The sequence below is a fragment of the Acyrthosiphon pisum genome, chromosome A1, assembly GCF_005508785.2.
Source record: "Acyrthosiphon pisum isolate AL4f chromosome A1, pea_aphid_22Mar2018_4r6ur, whole genome shotgun sequence".
Lineage (NCBI taxonomy): Eukaryota > Metazoa > Arthropoda > Insecta > Hemiptera > Aphididae > Acyrthosiphon > Acyrthosiphon pisum.
Window position 1 is genome coordinate 74235828 of NC_042494.1, and position 24529 is coordinate 74260356.

The window sequence follows — 24529 nt, forward strand, 5'->3', positions numbered from 1 at the left end:
GTGAAATTTTCAAGTTTCTACAGTCATTCGTTTTTTAATTACAACAAAATAAGAAAATCGTCTCATGAGAAATCGAGCAAATATCAAATGTTGTAAAAATATGAATTTCAAACACTCATAAAAATTTAATTTGACTTTCTTATAGACATTTTTTTTTTGATAAAGGTAGATTATCCTATAAGGAATCTTGTATCACATTTTAAAATCTTAGTTCTAAAAATAAAAATTTTTACGAATTATAAACTCAAAATAATTAGGTAATTTTCGTGATTTTTCCATATTTTGTCAATTTTTGAACTTTAAATGCTAATAAAAAAAAAACTGTGACTAATGATTTTTAATATTTTTCAAATGTCATTGTAACAATATAGTAGGAGCCTTGTATTAAATTTTCAAGTATTTTTACTCAACAAATAAAGTTTTGTTGACATCCATAGAAAAAAAAGGTGGGTGAGTGGATGTCGCTCTGCTGTACAGTAGGTTACAAGTGGGTCACTGTATAATGGATAGTATTAAATTTGAATTCAATGGTATAATATCACTGTATAAGAAAAACGATACTGAGCGGAGACGGTTTGTCAGTCTAGGTATTAGACATACCTATTATAGGTATACTTATCTATAGTATTAAAAAAAAATTGACCTATAATAGGTATGAATAATAAATTCCAAATTAATCATATCACAATATCCATTAGGTAACGCGTTATACATCAACAACAAACCGTGGTACTATCATAGATATATAATATTATACTTTAGAAGTTTCAAGTACCCACAAGTAATATTATACAATCACAACAAAATAACTAAAATAGTTATTCCAGGTTTTTTAATATGTAATTTCGTCCAAATTTGAACTTAAAATGACTATAAAAATAAACTGTGCTTATGTATTTCTTAGAATTTTTGGTAACAGAATTAAATATTTACGTGAAATCTTGTTTTAAATTTTCAATCCTTAGACATAAAAGTTGAACATTTTATAAATTTTTAACTACAAAATATTTATTCAATTTTAAATTTGATAAATTTTGTCGAAAAAATTCCCGTTTTTCCTTAATTTTTCTTTTGTTTTTCACGGCGCTTTTGAAAACTATTGGAAAAATTTTACTTTTGACCCCCCAAAGTACCAACTAGATTCACTTTCCTATCAGAAAAGGTACTGTTGAAGAAAATCCAAGCACTTTTACTGTCCTAAAAGGTGATGACAGACACAAAAAAAAATAAAAAAATAAATAAAAAAAAACCCATCATTGTAAAATCAATACATTCATCGTTTCACTCAGAATCTAAAATATAAAACAAAACATTTGGCACATGACACATTTTTTGTTATTAAGTAAAATATACACTAAAGATATAAAATTTTTTAAACAATGTTTGTAAATGCAATTTAGTTAAGTGTTATTTTAATAATATTTTAATAAAACAATAGGTAACCTTAATGTACCATATTTTACTTATAATATAGTCTTTAGAGTTTTTAAAGTATTTTTTCATATGAAAACATTATACGTCATAATATAAAGACTATGGTAACTTACCAAAAGAAATTGCTCGTTGTCACAAGTCTTAGTTTCTAATGAATCCAATGTTTGGTGTACATATTACGTGGCTTTGTTGGTATAGCTTTGATCATTAGATCACGTATTGCTAAATATATACTTTCCTGAAAGCATTTAATTTAGGTTTTCATAACGGTCTGAGTACAAACTCAAGCAATTCAACGTATTATTTTTTAAGGAGTCTGCAGATATACTATAAGACAATTTAACGTAATTTAATTTATCTAAAGTTTAAAATTGGACTTTCCTAAAAAATTTCTTACTCCTAAAAACTTATGGGTATAATCAGATTTATTATGCATCTCTGGTGGTAACAAGTTATTTCACCGTGGTAGAAGGAATAATCATCCTGAGAATTTCATATGACCTCATTACTTTAACAAAAACTCTTGTCTGATTGGAAACTCAGAAAATTACATCAAAACCATTATCAATCTTTAATATTATAATACAACTACAACCACGCAGGTCAGCCGTAATCGTCAGATCGATAGGTGAACAAGAAAATAAATAAATAAATTAGTAAGCAAAGTATGCTTTCCGGTATTCCATCTCGCGTGTAGTTGTTTTGTTTTTCACCGTGCGATTGAGCCCTGGGCAAAAAACCCGGACAGAGAGATGAGTTAATTGAAGGTAATTTATTGTTTTTAAAATGCTAAATACGTCAGAAGTTATTTACAAAATGTTTTGTTGTTAATCTAATAACCCACGAAAATGAAAAGTAATGGTAAAACCTAAAAGCCAGGTTAAATCAATTTTATTAATGCTATTATTTATACAAATATATATTATTATGTACGCCATGTCTATATTTTTGAAGTACTTGAAACATTAATTCCTTTAATGATCTGCTTAAAAACTTGGTTTATAATATTTATTAAATTAAAACGTAAAAAGTTCGTACAGCCGTATCAATGTTCAAATAAATGATATACACCATCCAAATCGTAATTAAGTTATATTGACAAGTATAAAATAAACAACGACAAAGTTCTAAGATGCAAACGTGCCACTATAGCAAAGTCTTGTAGTAATCCTCCCATCATATTATTAATATGCGCATTTGTGTTTATAAGCTATATCAATAATAATACCTTCAGTTTTAAATTTGCGATGAATGAGGTCGTACGGAGTCATTGATACACGAAAGAGTTATACAGTTATATCATAATAGTGTTGATAGATAACATATCATTTTAGTAGTGCACAATATTATTTACAAAGCATCATACTACATACGTATTATTATTGTCACTCGGTAACAAATAATAATTATAACGAGTTAAATAATACTATAACCATCATAATATAGTAATATCCGTTTAAATGACATCGGCCGCCGCCGAATGACGATATCGTAAAAACGAGATGCGTCCATGAACTGCGATGCTGCTACCGACTGCGACTGTGTCGTTAGTATTTTAATCTGAAACCGTTATATCGACCCAATATCGGGTTTACGAGATAAATAATAATAATACATGTCATATTATACCTACGTAATATTATAGACGCGAATAAATAATAATGTATAACGTTATCTATGTACACTCGCGAGTACTATGCACATAATAATAATATATATCCACGTATAACAACTAATATTATTACGTAGGTAGGTACATCGAATTCAATTCAAAAACGGATACGACCGGAGTAGAAACGGCCGCGTTAGGGAAATAGAGTAGAAACGTAAACCGCGATTTCGAGAACAACTCTACTGTACACATATTGTATGTGTGTGTGTGTGTGTGTGTGTGTGTGTGTGTGTGTGTGTGTGTGTGTGTGTGTGTGTGTGTGTGCGTGTGTGTGTGTGTGTGTGTGTGTGTGTGTGTACAAGGATATTACAATACAACGGTTATAACATCCACGGGACTATCTGTGGGCAACAGAGAAACCTCAATCACTCACAGTAAATGAATTTTCGCAACGACGGTATATACCTATATATGGGTAACGTGTTCCGAGAAGGTGAAACAATATTGTGCAACGGCAGAGCTGCGCGCGTAGGTACACTATAAATTATAATACTCTTTTATTATTTAATGAATATAATAATAATATAATACGAGTACTAACTCACAGCGGGCTAGTGTATATCTGTTGGGATGCGTATGCCGTATATACCCACCGATATGACGAAACAAAATATAATGATAAACGTATCGTATGGAGCCCGCAGCTATAATACCGTTCTACAATGAAGCGCCGTGACGTGTTTTCCCTTGCAGACTTTTTTAACGAGAAAAAAATTCTTTGGTTTACAATATTAACGGTGATTTCTAGAAGCGAAGCTTAAATTTTTTAAAACAAATTAATAGTTCCTAGTACTTTACAAAATAATCGGAAAATAATACGAGTAGACGAAATTGTTTTTTTTTTTTTATAACATGTGTCTACAACCTAAGACTGTTCTAGATATATTTTTATATATTATACAGAATGATTATCTCAAAAGCTGCATATTTTGAGTAATATTAACGTTATTGAAAATATTTTGTCTCACATATTTGTCTTACATAACCATGAAACGACATTGATGAAAAAGCTTGTTATATTTTTTAATTCATTATTAATTATAATTTATTTATTATTAAATTATATTTTCATTTTTCATTTTTTTTTTAAATGAACAATATATTCTAACAGTAGGATATTTTTCTACGAAATCTACGAATGAAGTTTCTTAATAATTGTAGTTAATTATATTTATAGCTTCAAGGATAAACCGCAAAATGATGATCTAGTACCTACTCAATTCATCAAACATTTAAATACTTATAACCAAATAACTACTCGTTTGAAGTTCAATGCTTGTACACAAAAATTCTCAGAAAAATGTCTGCACAGAAATTTAAAAGTAAAAACATTAAAAACAACATAGAAAGTAGAAAATAAACAATACTGCTTGAAAACATAATTATAATACTTTTTGATATAATGAGTGTGAACAGTTAAAATAAATACCTACCAAGTACGAAGGTTAGTACTACGTAGTTTTAAAATAAATCGCATTTATGCACTTAAAGTGTGTTGATTCCATGTCTATTAACATGACGCGACGTATAGTTTAATGAAAAATGTCAAATCATAATAAAATTGAAAATCATAGTACCTAATTAGATAATATAAATGTAATACAATTTAATTATTTATAATATTAGTCCGAATATAATAATATTAGTAGGTACTATTATGCTAGACTGAATATCACATTCATTATTTTTTCTTTTTATGTAGTATAATTATTAAGAACTATTCAAATTTAAATTTGAATTTTGATGTTTTGATATTTTCAAAAAAAAATATTTCTCATTTGAAAATAATAAGTTTGTACCACCTAAAGGACACTTTTTAGATGTGGCATAAACTATAAATAATTACCGATGTATTTTTTCTGAAACTTGAAACTAAATAAAGTAATTTATTATTAAAGGATCGATGGGAGTTGCGGTGAGTGAATTTGACGAATCACCTCGTAAATGAATGACGATAATAACATTATATAATACTAAGATCATAACTCATGCGCATGCGCATGGATCCTGTATTAAAAATATTGTGTCGACAATGTCGTAACGCAAAAATGGTTTTAAAATTAGTTTTGAGTTTTTACGAAAAAATATAATATATTGAGTTCCTTTGCTGCGCTGGTGGTAGGAATACCGTTAATAATGTAAGAAGCCAATTAACATCGATCCAGAGAAAGTATTACTAAAGGGATTAAACATTTAAATTCGATTTCTCGTCGAAATTAGAAAACAGCTGTGGTAAGATAAACTATACTACACCCAGAGAAAATGGGCACTACGTTTTAAGGAAGATAATAATATAATATTCAGTTTATAATGTGTAGCTGTGTATACGCGTATATTTCAAAAACGCCATTTCCATGTAAGAGAAAAAACTGAGGTATTAGAATAATAGGACACTATTAGTAAAATTGAATTTTTGTAATAAATTCATGTCAACAAAATATTTTAAAATTAATAATAATAATTATCTAAGTATACATAATAATATGTATATTATATATATTATATGAAAGTCTCAAAGAAAAATAAAATATTCAAATATTTGAGTTAAAGTTACGTTATAAGAATATAATTTAAATATTATAGTGCACACTAACTTGTGAGTTGTGAGGTGTAAAAAAAATAGCTTTGCAGTGAACACCATTCAAGTGTAATTTAGTTTCTAAAATTAATAGTATTTGCAACAATAAAACTAAATCATTCAAATACCTACGAACATGGTATAGGTACCAGTTATATAGGTGCACTCTAAGATTTATGTACGTAATAATGATAATATAATAATTATTGTTGTTGTACTTGTAGTTGTCGTCGTCGTTGTTGTTGTTGTCGTAGACGTTGAAGTGGGCCGTGGAGCGGAATTTAACGCGAAAGACAAATATAACAGAATTAACCTTAGATATTATTATTATTATAATATTATAAAATACACGTGGATAAGTAAAATTGCATATTTTAAACACGTAAACATACGCGAGACACGAAATACGTTATTACATATATATATGTGTATATATTCGAGCTCAGAGCCGGTATGTACACAAGGATATATAGGATATAAATATACGTACATCCGACCTGCGCCGCTTAAGCAATTGCTGTAACATCAAGTAATTAATTCTCGGAGGGAAAAAAGAAAAGAGCCTCAAGGGATTTTTTGGGGGTTTAGTACTATACAATATTATATTGTATACTATACCCTTATAATATGTATTATGTATATAATATTATATATAGTGAGCGTACGCGAAAAGGATACATCGCGATAACTATATTATATATTATGGTAGGGGTGGGTGGACGCGAACCGTCGGAGAACGAGGCGTTCTTCGAAAAATCTTTTCAGTTTAATTTAATTAAATTTAATCGATACGCTTCTCCTTTTATCCTGAGATCCCGGGCGACACTGTTATTGTAATTATTTTTTTTTTAAATTTTAAACCTCATTGTGATCGCGGAAATTGATAGCGCCTATTATTTTAGACGTTTTTTGACGGGTCAGTGGCCATAATATACTCATACAAATATGTATATTGCGAAAGTATAATAATATGTATATTATAGAGTCATTATGCAGGTACGCCTATACAATAATATATTAAGTCCAACTCATATCCTGCAAGTCTTTTTGACAATCCGGACTTTGTTCGAACGGAATAATATTTAGTTACGTAATTATTTCGGTCTTTCGGGTGCCACTTGGTTCTCAACTCCTCAAGACGGAAACACGTGTGGTCAACACGCAGCGCATACTCCAGCTACCGCTGGGTTACAAATCGGAGGGATAAGATATGTGGATCGCCCGTCAGTGAGATAAAGGCGCCGTGTTATTGCGATATCTGGTTTTCCAAAAAAGTGAGCGCACTGACGGTCGGACCTCTTGGTAGCCGCTTACAGTTATCACCGTGACATTAACTATACAGTGATCGAATTGGTCAACCAACGAAAATGTTATAATAAAAAGAAAAACCATCTGCGTTTGGGTAGGTGTTACAATAGTACATATTATTATATGCCAGCTAGGTTAATGAGCGTCATTTAGAAACAGACAGTATCACGTAAGTGAGTGTAAAAAAACACAATGGTTTTAACGAGAATTTATATTATATACCTACTATAACCTATAGAGTAAATAATATGTTATTAAATAAGTGAGAAACGGAAAAGTCGCTCTGCCGTTTAATAGTTGATGTAGCATTTTTTTTAATTAGGTATTGCCGTTTCTCACATTGTGCCTATATATAAATATATACGAATGAGCCAGTTAGAAAATGTTTTAACTGCAGACTTGCGTTTTATTTTATAAACAATAATTGTGCCACTTTATTCTGCAGGGTGAGTCAGTTAAACGTTTCGGAAAACATAGTGATAGGATAACGGCGATGGGATCTGAAATCTATTCAATCTTCGTAAACTGCAGTTTTGACTTTTTAAGTATATTGTGAATACTGAGTGACATTGTCTGTGTAAGCTACTTCCCGCATGCAACCCTCCGAGGAGCCTTTGAGAGATTCGACGTCATTCAGGAAATATTATGACGTCATCGACTCGAAAAAAAATGAATACTCAAATTCGAAATAATAATTAATATCAGCCGCACCTAAGAGACAAACAGTCGTAGTAAAAAAAAAAATAAATAAATAAATAAACAGAAAACAATATTAATTCCCAATAAAATTAACCGTCACGACGATGGACCACAACAGAAGCTCGTTACCTACGTAAATACGTTTCGTAGGTATTTAACATATTATAATATCCGTTTGATATTGTTAATAACCATCATGTGGTTGCGGTTAAAGTGCTAAAGCCGGTTAACGGGCAAACGTCTTTAAATATCCGGGTGATGTCTGCAGGGCACACTGCACGCAAACACAATAATTTCCTCAGTCCGCACCAATAGTGATCAAATACTGAACATATTATGTGTTATATTTTATTATTGGAACAATCCATTACACGGTTTTTCGACCGGAAAATGTGTACCTATTTGGAAAGCTGGACAAGTTAACCAGTTTTTTTTTCACTAGTTAAGTTGTCCTAAAATAAAAATTTACTAAGCTAAGTACGATTATTTATAAAATTATATAACTAAGTCATTTTTTTTTTAACTGGTTAAAACAAAAGTTATCTAAAAATCAACTTATAACTTAACTTTTAAATGTTAAAGTAATATTACTGCCCAGTCTTGCCCAATACAGTATTATATTTTATATTTTATTTAAAAAAAAAATTCATATTAAATAATAAATTATATTATACTATTAAATTCAATATTATTAGTAATGATTCAACAAATTAACTTTAAAAAAAAACGGTGGGGGGAATTTTCGCATCAAAAATACATCGTGGAGGGGGGAGAATTTTCTACTAGGCCGAAAACAGTCGGGAGGAAACGTCCATTTATCGCTATCATACTCCTGACCGAGTGTCGAACGCACATCGAAGAAATACAATTATAATAATAAATATTGTTATTATAATACATTTTATAGTTTTATTGTATATAGGTAGGTAGGTAATGTAATGTGGAAATGTAAACTCGTGAATCAAGACAGACAGCGCAGTATATAATATATTATGTATTATATTAATGTGTAATATCTTTTTAAAATTGTAGTCTGACACTTGTACATTTGTTTGTTTGAATGTGAATTCAGGTCGAGAAAAGTTTTACGGGTGTTTTCATAAATTAATAAGTTACATGAAACAAATCCGTATTAATCGCACGTGTGTCTTAATATTCGGTGACTAACTCTAAATCTACCTCTCTCTCTCTCTCTCTCTCTCTCTCTCTCTCTCTCTCTCTCTGTCTATCTCCCCCACTCTCCCACTCACCAACTTTATATTCCTTTCTTTTTAAGTAGCGTTGAAACTGGAAATACTAAATCGAAAGTTTCAATATTATTAATGTAGAATGTAGAAAGTCCCACGGTGCTCTGGCTCTGTAATTACAGAAATGCAGTTTGCAGAAAATGTTTTCTTCACTTTTCTCCCTCAAAATATGTTCGAGATAAGAAAATTAAAGATAATTCTTTTAGTGAAATACGCTTGACTTAGTTTTGATTTTAATTAAATAAACCTTTCCTGATTTTCGCACTATTAAATGTTTATTTTTAATTATTTTAACCTAGTTACGTATTGTTGTATCGCCTGCGTATATAATCAAAGGATCAAATTAAAAATTGGCTACATTTATTTTACAGACATTTCACAATACCTTAAAACAAATGATAAAAGAAAGAGAGAAAAATAAGCAAACCAATACCAACAATTAGTTGTTAAATAGTGGATATATATTTAGAAAGTTCCTTTCTCGATATTTTATTTTATACGTCAAATAAACAACGAAAAAGTTGTTCTAAGTTGAAAGGTCATCTTCGATGTATGAACATGTTCAAAGTGTGAGCCAACAAAGTTTTTTTAAAATGCTTGAATACAGTTTTTAACTTATTTTTAAATCTAAGATATTTCTCAATTTTTTACTTTTAATATCGCTTTGAAATTTTAATACTTTTAATTAATCTCCAGACCCTCCATTTATATCAATAGTGGTACATCAGCGTATGGTGTAATTTTGTATTGAACAATTTAAAACTTACGATTTTAATAACTTTAATTGTTCCCCAACAATAATATCTTAAATTAAGATTGATTATATCAAATACTTTCTATTGAATGATATTTCAACTATAACACCTTGGCCGTCAACGATCATAATTTGTTTGAACAGTTAAAATGCACCTATCCAACCTACCTACATAAAATGTCGGGTAAAAAAATCAGTGGGATCTGTGTCAGGTAAGACCTTAGTATTTTGGCGTTTATAATAGTCATATAATATGTTTCCAACGTTGGTCTTATATTAAACCTACGTCCTTATCACGGTTATCGCCCGGATGAATCGCTTCAATATCAGCAAGCCGGCGTGACAGTTATTTGTAAATTGATTGTATTAAAATATTATGATTTTATGGAAATAATACGCGGGTGCCAAATACATCCGTTTCTGAAACTACGAATGTAAAACAATAATATTGTATCGTTTCGACCACGACCAAAGACAATAATATAATGACGTCACGTAGTAATACAATTATTGAAATATTATATTATTATAAAAACGATCGAAAATGCGGTCAATCGGCTGACTTGGCGGTTCACGTCCAGACTCGACGAACTGGTCGTAAAAACCACCAACTTCGTGTGGAGGAGGACTTCACAACATTATCATAACCGACTGCAGGCACCCTCACCCATAGCGGACGTAAATATAATATTTATATGGGCACGCACACACGCACCCGACGACCGAGGACAATAAAACGCGTTTAATGATGATATAGTGTCCGGTGGAGAAATAAATTACTAATACTGCCATAAATATATATATATATATATTATATAATATGTACGCACACGCATAAAACGATACGTTTACGATAGTAAACTATTATATCGGTAAATTTACAACGCGTACCGTATATTATTATTATTACAATTGATAAGGACTGGGAGTCGGCGATTCTGTCGATGTATGTAAGCCGATGACTATGCATAATTTATATTTTGTATTCTATATAATTATTATTATTATATTATTATTATAGACACATCAATATAATAATATGGTAGGTATTGGCGCTTATCACGATAGTAGCAATTATGAAAGTTATTTGCACAGGAATATCGTCGAATCATGTTATAATAATATTATAGAATATTTAAATGATTTTAAAAATGGGGATATTATTATTCGTATTGTCCAGGCCCAGGCTGGAGCAATGTCTTGGATTTTTTAATTCTTTCGGATATTAGTGTGTTGGTGGCTGGCTGGAGATTGGCGTATTATGCACGACCGAGAGTGCTCGCCCAAACAAAACGTGTATCTAATACAATACAATATTACAATTATTTACAATATGTCATAATCACAGTGCTATAATATAACACGTCGAGTGGTGTGGAATTAAATATTTGTAGGTCCAAATAGTGTGCCCGTGAAATAGTAATTTAGGTGAAGCTAGAATTCGGGTTAAGTTTTATTAATAACTGGCCCATAATTGTCTATTTGTTTGACACCAAACTGACCGAAATTGTCTTCTTTTTTACACGTCCATAAAATAGGTACTACTTTAGTAGGTAAACTGCATTTATAAGACAGAAATAAAGTTCATTAGACAGAAACATACTACAGTGTTATTATCCAAAATATGAATTTACGACGACTTTTTGACCGAAAAGTCTACATAATATTGTATTTGTGTCTTAAAAATAATAATAGGAGTTCAGTTAACGAATTCCGATTATTGTTTTTTTTTTCCAAGACCTCGTGTATAACAATAGTAAAACAATATTGGGCTGCTTCAAAAAACGTATTTTCTTATCGTTTTACCGTTATCGCACACAATTCTAGTTCTGGTGTTATTTCAATACCACGCGGTGTGGATATGGCTAGCAGCCAGAATATTTTGTCGTTTTTTTTTTTTCACTGATAGCAATTGATGAGACAGCCAAGTGGGTGAGTATAATATACAGTGGCCCACCTCTCCAAGTGAAATCATGGTTACCCCACTGTCGTGTGGCTTACTACGATGTTATTATTGTGATACGTATGTCACCGAAATCGGCGAAGTCGGGGCCGGACGTTGTTCTCCAGATGTTGTTGAATTCATTCTCGAGTTATTTTTGCTATGGTCAACCGATTTACGAATGTTGCACTGGAATCTCGCAGGGGAACTTTTGCGGTTCGGTGAAAACGAGAAACAGCTGAGCTCAGAGCGACACGGTCATATTATATAGCTGCTTCCTCGGAAGAACGCGTTTCATACCCGAATCGGCGGGGCCAAAATCATATTTAAGCACCTTTACACAACAAGTACAACGATAGGTATCGTAACACGCACAATACGGTTCAATTATTCCGATATTTAGGTAAGGGGTATTGAACCGACCATAATAATAATAATGATACGCGCACTCGTCCCGTTGCAGATGGACAATATTATTATTGTTATGAGACTGTTTCCGCGTGAGCGATCGCTGCAATTAAATACGTTCGTAACGACACATTATAATTTATGCTCATGATGATAAATCATCGAAAACGTGATGACCTATATATGTATATAATTGTACCGGAAATTTTACACTTTTGGCGTATTGCGTATTACGGTTGCATTGTTGTTCACGTAGTTTCAGTGGCGTGTGTGTGTATAAAAACAGCGAGCTACAATATTAGTTATCATAATACAGTCGTAACTTTATCTATAGCTTTAAAACGTTTTGTGAAGAACAATAAAAGTAATACTGCCACTCGTGGACAATTATTTACGCAACAAAAACAAAGGACATAATTTATTACTGACGATTTGGTAAATATTAATATTATTATTATTATTATCAGGTATTGTTATTTTAGCTTATTACAAACCAGTTAAAATATAATCAAAAAGATTTTATAGTATTTAAGGAAAAAAATACCTAATCGTCAATACTTTATACTAACTGTAAATTCGTAAATTCAATTTCTACTTATGAAATAAAAACTTGGTATAATATCTTTACGCTTATAACATTATACTAACAATGGTTTTGAATTTATGGATTTATGTAATCCGACAAAATAGTATTCCAAAGAGAAATTACAGAAAAAAACAGCCATAATAAATCGGCACATATTATTATGTAGCTAAATTGCATAACCGGAACGCCGCGTTACAATTATTGCATATCATTATTATTATTTTATTATTGATACATTGGCGAATGAACCCAGAGATGAAGTCTTATCATCATCGAGCCGGAGAAAAAAGTAAGTACATTTGTAAATGTGCATAGATCATAGGTACTTAAAAATGGTTGCCTTATTATGGTGTAAAGAGTAAAGAGTAAAGAGTTTAATTTTATCAAACATTCATAATAATAGTATGTAGGTACTATTTTTTCATTTTACTTGGTTATATATTTATTGAATTATCTACATATAGTTTTTTTTTTTACAAATTCAAATTTTCAGTTTATTTGACATATTAATAACGCTGCAAATTTGCCTGTCAGAGTTCACAATGTAATCTAGGGTAGTTTACACAACAATATATTTTATTGTTTAGTGGAATATACACATGGTAAACATATACGTATGATATAGTTATTAGCACTTGGCTAATACCATTTAAATTTAAATGACTGTGTTGCGTGGACGGAATGCAATGCAGCTATGTAATTAAGGAAATCGATGGACTATGATACCTACACAAAATAATATTATCATTGTAACGAATGTTTTTCTAGCAAATGGTATAGGTACGAAACATAATTATGAAATCAACAGTGACACACGCACACCAACGAAAACAATAGTGTGATTCTATAATGTATTTATACATAGGTAAATGTATGCTCACTGAACCGTTAGACGTGTTGAATATGTTTTCACCAGTGAAACAAATCATAAAATATTTTCAATATCAAAACGCAATATCACAAGCATTATAATATCATTATACATTACTTGACGTAATTAATACGAAATCAATTACCAAAGGCAAACATGGCGTAATATTTATGCGTATAATAGTAATTACTCAATTAATTCATACGCACTAATTATTACTAAAATATGAATATAATGTGCACTTGAACGTGGAGAGTATTATTATTTTGTCCAATCCAAACTCGTGCAGTATGCAGTACTTATACTAATACTACGTCACACGCGCGTCAATAAAACTTTAGTTAAACAAAGAAAAAATGTTTTTAATCAATTAAAATATTAAATCGTATTATATTTTTACACGTAAACGGGAATGATTTTCATTACGCAAACCACGAGGATGAATTACAATAAATTATTATTATTCTTAATTGACTGGGCGTATAAAAACATAAATCTTGAAAAAAAACCCCGCTCGAGTATTTTTATGTACGATACATCTAACGCGCATTTTAATATAATTTATAAAAAAAAACGTATAAATAATCATATATAATAATACTAATATATTTGCAGGTGGTACAGATGAGAAAAAATAACGGATTAGCGAAAATAATAGGTAGGTAGGTAGGTAGGCAGGTAGGTATTTCAGGTACTCGAATTATATCGTATTAAAAATATAATGTACACGATGAATGTACTCTAATAAATTTAAAACGATAAATTAGTGCAGTCAGTTGTTATAATGTTATAATAATGTAACGATGGACGTAGCATTATAGTAATAATATCATCGCGATACTGCTTAAAAAATAACATATTATTATGTGTAATTTTTTAAATTGTATTTTTTTATCATCGGAGCAGCTAATATTACTAAATCACCGTAGGTATATTACGATAATTACACCGGGCAACTCCATTGAGTACTATATTGCATTGTATTACACACACGTCGACACTAAGGGTTCGCATATAATAGTACATAATATTATGTAAAAAATATCATTATTATTATAATTTTTTTTTTATTTATCTTAATCATCGGCAATATTAGCATATGTAGGGAGATTACGATTGGTTGAGAAACACGTGTATGTGGGGCGAGGATTCGTTACAAATAATCCGGGTGGTCACCCATCTGGATACTATAGCGAAGACGACTGACGTTAGTGGCTGAGGACATCCACCGAGCCAAACCAGGGTCGTTATCATTATTATTATTGTTGTTATTATTATTAAAACTGTCGTAAATAGCCGTACGTACGTAACGAGTGTGATATTGGGAAGACGGTTGTGTTAAGGCGCTAAAATTATTATTAATATGATAGAAAACTTCAAAAGTTTGGCGTGAAAATCGATAGAACTCAATACTAACAATAAAGACGTGAAAATTTATTGACTCATTTCGCGATGGATATCGTTACAGACATTTGTGCGGGAGAGAATAAACGGATAATGTTATATTATAACTTATCGTGTGTATAATATTATTTCAAAGCCCGACGAGCGTAGCGCGGGAAAACTGTTTAATAATATTTATTTATTACACCGTCTTTACCCTAGGTTGTCGCGACTTGCGGAACGTATACGACACCCCAGACTACAATCGGCTCTTTAATTGTACAGGTATAGTACGAATATCAGAATATACATAACGATATAATATAATACAACCGACTATACAAATATCAATAGTATCATGTCGGAGGCCCACGCGTCAAAATTTCATAAGAATCAAAATTAAATTTTTTTTTTCCAATTACTTGGCTGTAGTTGTAGGTACATTACTAAATTAATAAGTAATATCGAAATGTCGTCTACTGGTCTTCTTACCTGTGCACGTGATCTGTATAATAATATGCGAGAAGTAAGAAATATGTAAATTAAATAGTGACAATTCAATATTGGTAACGTTACAAAATATATTAATAATAATTTTATAATAAATTACACGTACGCATTGGAGTTGTAAAACCTCACCCGTAAAATGTTATAAGACACCTGTAATTTTTAGCTTTTTCTACGACGAAGCCCATCTCATACTTGCTCGGTAGTTAGTAGAACACGTTGTAATACCGTTTTAACATATTATCGTTTTCTCGGCTCAGCTTCTATCTGGATGAGTGAATAAACCCACGTCGACCGTTATAATGATGTTTATAATATTATGTCGTATATATTATGACGTACCTTGTATCGGATGCACACCGAAATCGTCAACTCTATTGTGTATAATTGTTTTTGGTGGATGTTGACATTTTGTAAAAAAAGATGTATCACATTATTTTATTTTATATTTAATTGCTTTTTTGCAACAATATAAAAACATAAACTAAAAATATAGACTATAAATTAACTACATATTTATTTATATTAATATATTAACTATAAATTAACCATTGATAAGCAACAACTTATAATTATCATAATACATTATTATGAAAATCAAAGTTACTCGAAGAACTCTTAAAGTTTTTATTTTGATAGTTTTAAATTATTTTAAATGATGTTAGGTGTGATAAATTGCAATTATTATTAAACAAATAACTTAAATATTTAAACAGGTGGGTTTTACTGACTTTTGCTATTTTAGGGGTGAATAGAAACACAACCTTGATGGGTCATAACTCATAATACTCAACATGCTCAATATACTAACGTTCACCAAAACCGAATAATAGTCAATGTCAACACTCACCGATAATCGGTGTGAATGTCAACATTCACAGGTGAAATATTGTTGTATATTTTTAATATTTATTCAAAATGTTGAAACTATGTTGCAGTGAATTTCAACATTAATCTTAACATATACAATATAGTATGTGTCGTGTAATTCATCATTCAAATTGAGTGTGAAATTGGATTTGAATAAAACATGATGACATTATGGTACACATAATTACTGTGGTTGTATTGACCAATAAATAGGGAAACAATAGTGTGAGAAATAAAGTACCGAGCATTTTGCTACGTCGTGTATACCTAACGATATATAGTTTTTTTGAAAATTATTGCCATCCCCGAATGTCGTATAGTTACTCTTGGAATACATCGAAAAACATATAATATGATATTGTTTTACCTCGTGTACATTATTATTTTTTTTTAGTCATTGCTTTATTCTATTTTAGGGGTTCATTCAGTTCATTATTTTACCAATACACTACTTTACTCCCGTATTGAGGCGATGATTTATGCGTTTGACTTGTTTTTGACACCTGTTTGCAATATACATTTTTCACAATGGACAAAATTACCCATTATCATTTATTACACATAATATATCAACCTGCTATTACAAAATATGATTTTTGACGAATACATTATTGATTTAAGACTAAATTTATTTATTTATTTTATATATAATATAATACAATATGTGAATGCAACACTTTCGGAAAATGTGCAGTTAGAGTTTACGCATTTATTTAAAGTTTTTAATTATTGTGGCACGACAAGATAAAATTTCAACCGATTATAATACTGTATACAATTTCATTACTTTACTACGGCCGTCACAGACTGCTTAAAATCATCTAATCGCAATGTGCTATTTGTACTAAACTAAAACGGTGATGGGCCATTTTAAAAATTTAATACGAAATGAGAATTTGTCTATATCATAATATTATTATCCGATATTAAAATTACAAACATTTTATTGCGAATAAACCATTTTAAATATATCCAATCAATAATAATCATAATTGGTGAGGCATGTTGTAGGTAGGTAAAATAGTTATATATTATACCTTTATTAGATTTTATATTATGAACACCGAATTAAAAGCCAGATGCACTATATTAAAATGTATGCGTGGTATCGTATTTCGTAGTATCGACATATATTATGTTTACCAGTGTCGTATTATATAGCTTAAAATAAACATGACAGAACGGAATTTACTAATATTAAAATAATACTATATTTTCTAATAAAACATGTTATTGCAAAGGTGAAAATAAATATAGCTCGTTACAAATCCAAATTGAATTTTGCTAAAATGTTGTATTAATCGTTGCACGGAATATAATCGAAATACGATAACTGAACTAATTCACCACCAAGATCTCCAATTTTTCAACAAAACCTAGAAAAATATTATTATTCTGTGATATTATAACTACAGACTGCCAAGGTGTCGCCGAATAAAATTAAAAAGCAATTTTTTAATTAAAGTTCAAAACACCAATATCATACCAACCATTTAAAAATATTTACTTGCACTGTGTTCTCGAGTTTTATATGCTTTCGGTGGTTGATGGTACAAAAACAAAAATACAATAATTTATTTAATGACCTTTTGAGAGAAAAAAAAATATAATAATATACTCGGTGTTTAATATTTACAAACACTGGGTAGGTACACCAGCTAACAATATTATAATATTCGCAACAAAAAAATTAAAAGAATTCTAGAATTTTATTCTACACGCTGCAAGTTTCTTGCCTTCGCTAGTTTAATTTCTGAACATTTTATTTATCTTTGTGTTACCTTAAAAGTAATTTGAAATTTGTTAACAATAGCAAACACAGCGAACGTCTGCTGTTTTATTACGCTTTTTGCTCTCGCGCAATAGTATAAACGTCTTGGTTTGCTCAATATTTTAAAACAAGAATGTACAAAATATCCGCCCGGAATGTTTGTTTGAATTAAACAAGTTTTACGCCTTAAAAACATAATTTATAATTGGTAGTGGCGGCGGACTATTGGAATTGTATATTAAACGCGCATATTATTATTGTCTAATTAAAACCAACTTATAACACGATACAAACTCGGACCATCGAAATAACGAGACGAAGTAAAGGATTATTATAATTTTATACCTCGAAGTGTTCATTATCTTATTCTATGTGTACAATGTTTAAACGTCCTCGCTTGTCGTAGTAGTTATAAATCAGATTCCATATTATATTTATGTTTAAATTGGTGTCTTGTAATCTTTTTTTTGGCCGTCAATAATCCGAGGGTAAAATTTGTTAACCTAATTTTTATTTTAAGTTTTTAACTTGAGTTAAAAATCATTTACCGAGTTTTTTGTAGCTCCCAATAGTAGGCAACACAATTTTATAACGGTTACATTGATACAAGACGCCGTTTTGGCAGATATTTATTATTTATTCAACGTTGTATCGTAAACAATATTATTATAATAATACATTTTGAGTTGAAATTTGTTTTTCTACTTATAAACGAACGCATTTCTATTTTTAATATGTTTCACGTAGCACGTGCACGAGGTTGTTGACTGTGAAAGATGAATTTAGCGATCTGGATAAAATTATGTTCGCTTTAGCGTATACTTAAAAATGTAATTTAGTTTGTCTGTAAAGTTCTCTGTGGATCAATATAATAATATGTGAGAGTGGAATATTTGTCTATTCGTGTGGTATCGGTGGGGTGGTGGTGGTGGCAGTGGTGGTGGTGGAAAAATGTGTAATATTAACCATGATCTGAAAAACTATTATGATATATTATAAGCTATATATTTTTTAATATTCATATTGCATATATTAAAAAAAAAAATTGTTTTGTAAAGAAATCAATATTTTTAAATGATAATAGTATTAATAAATTAGGTAGGTATTAGTTTAGTAAAATAAAATAGGCAACTGGACACAGGCATTGCGTTGAGCAGTCTAATGTCAAATATTCGAACTAAATCGTTTGGATTTAGATATAATTGACTTTCGGATTACAAAGATTCACCTCTGGTTAATTTAATTTTATCTTATTAATGATGGTGTTTTTCCATAACTTACAGACGATAAGTGAGTAAAAATATATAATATTAATTAATTTTCAATGTTTATAATATGCGATATTTGTTAAAGTGTAGTTAACATAGGTTTTCGGCCGGTGATTTTTGTTCGTATTCTTAATTATTTCAAAACGACATAATATCAACTCGAAGTGTTAATTGAAATTTGAATAGAAAATTAAATTTCCGCTCCGTAATGCTTGTTCAAATTTGTATTACGCTGTATAGCTGCTTTAGGTACGCAATAATAATATTATGTTACACTTATAATACCTACTTACCTACCGATTAATAATAATTACTAACAACAAATCGCAGACCGTCACGCGATTCGAACTCACGAGCTCTCAAGGTTCAACACTCTTATTGTATATTAATATTATATAAGTATATAAGTACACCGTGTTCTGTCATGTAGTATAATAATATAACTACGGTGGTAACAATAATACGTAATGTAATTTATTCGTTTGGCTGTTTAACGTTGCGTTTCGATGTCATCGTTCCGTTCCACTCGCGCGACCGATACGCGTAATATTATAACAATAATAATATGTTCACAACCTGGTACAACCACGACTGCACAATAGGCATACATAAATGTATAATAATAATATTATGCGGCACTGTGTGCCAAATTTAATATCGTATTTTGGGATGGGTTATTACAGTGTAATATTATTATGTTATAATATATTTATTACCCCGTAACGGCAGTGTTGTGTTTGCGCGCCGCGGCTGTAGCAATAAATCGAAATGATAAAATACGTTGGAAATCGCGCGGTTGTTACTTATTATAACCGATAATATTATATGTCACGTTGGTTTTCTACGCGGTTTTTGCTGCGAGGACGATATACCATATTATTAATATCATAATAAGACATAATTAATATTATTCTTATTATTAATATTAAATGGGTGTGTGCACGCCACGCACTCAGCGAGTCCATCGAATGCGGTTAAAAACTTTTGGTGATGTGCGCAACCTGAAAACTAGGGGCTTTTTTTATTCCGTTTTTATTTTTAAATATTTACCATACCATGTGTGTTTGACGCCCTTTCGTGCACGGTTTAAACGTGTTAATAATAATGCAAAGTTAACTAGCTGCTGTTAATGATAATATTTACTCATCTCCCGAATCCTGCTACACGCGCGCGTTATGCGTGTATGAATAAATATACAAATATATATGAAAAATATAAATACAAACATACACACAAAAGTATTTAACTGAATTCGATGTTTTTAAAAACGACGGCGATAAAAACAAAAATAAAAACATATTTTACATCGTACTATAGGTACTATATTATATATTATACGCACAAAAACCTCGGTGTAATAATATTTTAATTATTTTTTATTGCGTAGCAAACCGAATGAAATTTAAAAAAATATATATTTATGAAGGTAATGCAAACGACATGTTTAAAATGGTATTTTGCGGTGGCTTTATTATGTTTATCGTCGGGTAGGGGAAAAAATGATCACATTTTACAACATATAATACATAATATATTATACACTCGCTTCCGTACGATTTCGGTATTTAGTGAAATTATATCATCATGCGATCATAATATCATAAAATATTTTGTAACATTATCAAGCAATCCTTACGATAAAAAACAAAAATAAACGAAAAAAAAGCACATAAACCGTTGTACGCGGTTAACTCACGACCTGCTGCCCTCCTTTTGCCACAGCCCGCAGGCACTAATTCCTTCGGCTTTTTACGCGCGCACACACAACATAAATTAGCTCGGGACGTTCACATACTCTTATAACACAGGACGTCGACCGCATTTCCCTTCGTCCTGGTGGTCGAGCTCCGTGACCCCGTCACCGGTTGTACGTCGGAAACTTTTTGACACATTTCCAGCCGATGCTGTTGCTACGATGAATCGGATCGATTTGTTCGGTCTCCCCAAGAGCGACACACACGTCACACACACGCGCACACGTACCCACACTCTTATGTTTGCTACACGTTCACTCCAAGAAAACACCATTGTTTAGTTTACTATTACATCTGACTAATCATAACATATACAGATGGCAAGACAACGAAAACCCAGTAGTGGGTGATATCGAAAAAAAGTGCTTCAGTTTGGTAAGTTGTAGTCGCAGCGGTACTACGCCGATCGTCTAACGATAGTGGATAGTATACATTCCCGGTAGATGGTCACTTTACAGCGTCCGAGAGTAAGGGGAAAACGTACCAATAGAAGCTTTTAGGGGAATTGGATAACAAGCCTGAAGGTTCTAGTCACGTCCCTGTATATAGTATATAGAGTGGCTATATTATTGTGTAATGTACATTCGCGTATATGTATATTACAGCAATGGTTTTCGCGTGCGACGAAAAACTGATCAATTTACCTGCGCGTCAACACCGCGGGGGAAAACGGAAAAAAAGTGACAAACTGCGACAACCGTTTTCCTGATGTTTTCCGTCACGCCTAACGCAACCTCTATCTGCGTATTGACCGTTCAATAAGATACTTACCATTATAGCCATGACTAAATAAACAGGCATGGTCGCTAGAATACTGCACGCATATTTTATACATATATTATACTTCCCCAGACTTGGAAGAAACACTAATATCATAGAAAAAAATATTCTTCACATTACAATTCTATAGGAATTATACTGTTTTTGCCATGTCTGGGGAAAATGCGCAGTGATAGGAAAAATTGATTTTTTAGTGATCAAGCCTGTTTATTTAGTCATGATTATAGCATGACAAATTAGATAGGTATCATCACAGTATTTAGATAAGCATCATCCGCTCTTTACTTCGCCTTTATCGCAGTTCTGCACTTCGTATTGGCTATCAATCATATTATACATACATATATAACATAGAACAAAATCAACTAATGAGAAAAGGAGAACTATGACACGAGTCGGAGGTGAAGGAGATACGCATACTGTGCAAAACTAGTACAACTGTGATGATACGTATCTAATTTGACATGCATTATAGTACGATGCGTTTGGCACGCCACTTTTATTCACTTTTGTACGCCTTACCGCAGTTGTCTGTTCGGCGGGCGTGTACACGTGCGCGGCTGATGGGAGATATCGTTTGTTATTTTTTTTTTATATTATTTAATATCCTTGATCGTGGTAATAATATTATTATATCATGGAAACGAAACAAAAATTGAAACAAAGGGTGGACGGATGGACAGCTAGGCGTGTGGAGAAACGGAGATCGCATTAAATCGTGGAGGAAAAAACGTGGCCCGGCCCGCGGGTCCGGCGGAAAATCGCTACGGCGTTTAGGGACGATTAAACGAAGTTTCCGGTTGTATCTTTATTTCCTCTTTTACGAGTCCTTGGGGGAAAATATTGTTCCGCGCGCGCGTCCCACGAAACTTTGAGGTTTTTAATCGGACATTTTCGTCCGGGCCACGACCTATATGTGGGTGGTTTCGGCGGGGCGTGGGGGTCGGGGTCGGGGTCGGGGTCAAAACAGCTATAATATATTATGTAGGATTTTATTATACGTACCAGTGTTGTACGTGTAATATCACAAAGTCGTCGTCGTCGTCGCCTTATCGTTATTACAATATTATATATTATTATACGGTCCTTGGGGGTGTTTTTTTTTTTTTTACCGCATCATCTACCGTCGTCATCGGACACGCACACAATATGTTATAATAATATTACTTATGCAAACGTGCGAAAACATAATATTTTCGGATAGGTACCCGTTTCGGGTCTGACCTACGTATGATAGTAATAATAATATATTATAATACACGCGACCTTCGTGTCACGCTTCGTATATACCCAACGGCCGGATTTGCATCACAATATGTGTGTCGACTTCACGCAATAACATATTACTATATATTATTGTATGTGCAACAAACACTCCATTCTATCCATATTTGTATGATATTATTATAGTGTGATCTGAACAAGGAGCGAGTAAGATTTCCCGGGACGTCGGAAAATCTGTCTGGAAACCACGTACCTATACATATTGTGTAAATGTAGTAAACGTGGTTGTGCGCGCAGAGGGTTAGTAAATGTGCATGCTATGATGTAGGGTCGACCCATGCGAGTTAGTTTTATTATTTATTTAAAAAAAAAAAACATCGATCCGGTTTTTGCGATAGAACCTATATTATGTACTATCCGGCGATACAAAGTTGCAGCGATGAGTTTAATTGGGTAATGAGGCATGGTCGAAGCTGATGTCTAGTGAATACCATTTCAGCAGATTTTATTTTATTTTATAATAAAGAAAGGGGGACGAGAGAGAAAAAACACGATCATAATAACAGTAATAATTGAAAACTTATTGGTGAGTGGGGAGTTGTAGAAGTGTCGCGATGTAATTTATTACTTATTTGAGTAAATCATTACATCATGTTAGTTGGTTTATTGGAAAAAAAAACCCCAGCCACCTTGTGTGGAATATGTTGTTATTATATGTATGTGGAGGTCTTAATGTAATGTAGCGTTTGAAATGTTTGGCGGGGCATTAGTGATAACGCGAAGTACTTTATTTTGAAAAACTCGAATTTTATTAGTGTTGAATTTCTTTCCCACATTCCATAGTAGTTGTGTGAAACGTTAAATCAAGACTGGTTTTAAAAGTTATGAATGGTTTTATATAATATCGTTGTTTTCAGGTTGGTTTATGAAGATTCATTCAGATTGTCAGATTGGTTTTAAATAAGGGTAATGTCTGGTGACTTTTATTTTTTCTATGAACGTGTTTGGACCTGCAGATTAGCTTGTAGTTGTCGTCGAATAATAGGCTTAAGTGTTTATAACGACTGCTGCAGTTTCCGAGACGGTAATTTCATTATTAAGTATATACTGTTCACGTCGATTGGAGGGAATACCGTCCTCGTCACCGGTCGGAGTTCAATTTTAAACCGATTTGTCGGCGCTATATTATTATACAAGCGACGTTCGCGTGTGACAACCGTGAATATCACCCACCCTCGGCGTTATAAATGGACCCGCGATAAATTCAAATTAAATTTACGGGCGCAGAGAAATGAAATCCCCAATCGGTTCCGACACGCCACCGGGTGTATTTTGTACACGGCTTGTATTATGCCTAGCTGTTTGTGTATTTATTTTTTTTTAAATTTTAATCGACGACGTTAAATCGACAGCTACGGGTGTGTGTGTGTGTGTGTCTGTGTGTGTGTGTGTGTGTGTGTGTGCGTATTGCAC

At 31.8% G+C, this 24529-nt stretch overlaps 1 protein-coding gene across 10 annotated transcripts in view; it reads right to left on the reverse strand.

The window, feature by feature from the left end:
• LOC100169361 (leucine-rich repeat-containing protein 4B-like) overlaps positions 1-24529 on the reverse strand; it is a 346827-nt gene that overhangs the window by 170980 nt on the left and 151318 nt on the right. The window contains exon 1 of one of the 10 annotated variants that reach the window (XM_029487503.1): positions 1548-3322. The exons of the other annotated variants lie outside the window; for them this stretch is intronic. The gene's annotated coding sequence lies outside the window, so the exon portion shown is untranslated. Of the gene's footprint in view, positions 1-1547; positions 3323-24529 lie in introns of those variants that run through there. 10 annotated transcript variants of the gene reach the window in all.